Below are 676 nucleotides of genomic sequence, written 5' to 3'. Positions count from 1 at the left end.
TATTTTGTTTTCATTTACCTTTTTTGCCAGATGTTTTCCAGTTAGTAAAGTCATGTGTGTATAAAGTTATTCATCATCATCATCATGGGGGCTGATGCCGACGGGGGCGCATAGCCGCATCCACCCTTCGCTTCCACCTACGAGGATCCCTCATGGCTAGGCGCCAGGCAGGGACTTGGCCCATCTCTAGTTCTTCACGGCAGGTTTGGTCGATCTGCCCAAGCCATGACTTCCTCGGTCGTCCCAAAGGCCTCCTCCACCCAGGGTTGTCTCGAATAGAGACGACCTGATGGGCAGGATCATCCTGAGGAAAGCGAGCCAGGTGGCCATATAGCCTGAGTTGGCGATCACGGATTGTGCAGATAACAGGGCTTGTGCCGGTCTCACGGTGCAACCGTTGGTTGGACACATGGTCCCGCCAACAGTACCCCATGATCTGGCGCAAGGACCTATTGCAAAAGTTATTGCTGATGTTTAGTGTGTGTGTGTGTGTGTGTGTGTGTGTGTGTGTGTGTGTGTGTGTGTGTGTGTGTGTGTGTGTGTGTGTGTGTGTGTGTGTGTGTGTCTGTGTCTGTGTGTGTGTGTGTGTGTGTGTCTTAAGTATCTATGGTTTTTATTAAAGGACTATTTTCATAAACTGAATAAAAAAGGTAGAGTTTCCAGCAAACCCACTTCC

Source organism: Penaeus vannamei, chromosome 34 (assembly GCF_042767895.1).
Source record: "Penaeus vannamei isolate JL-2024 chromosome 34, ASM4276789v1, whole genome shotgun sequence".
Taxonomy (NCBI): domain Eukaryota; kingdom Metazoa; phylum Arthropoda; class Malacostraca; order Decapoda; family Penaeidae; genus Penaeus; species Penaeus vannamei.
Note: the sequence above shows the minus strand (reverse complement) of the source record.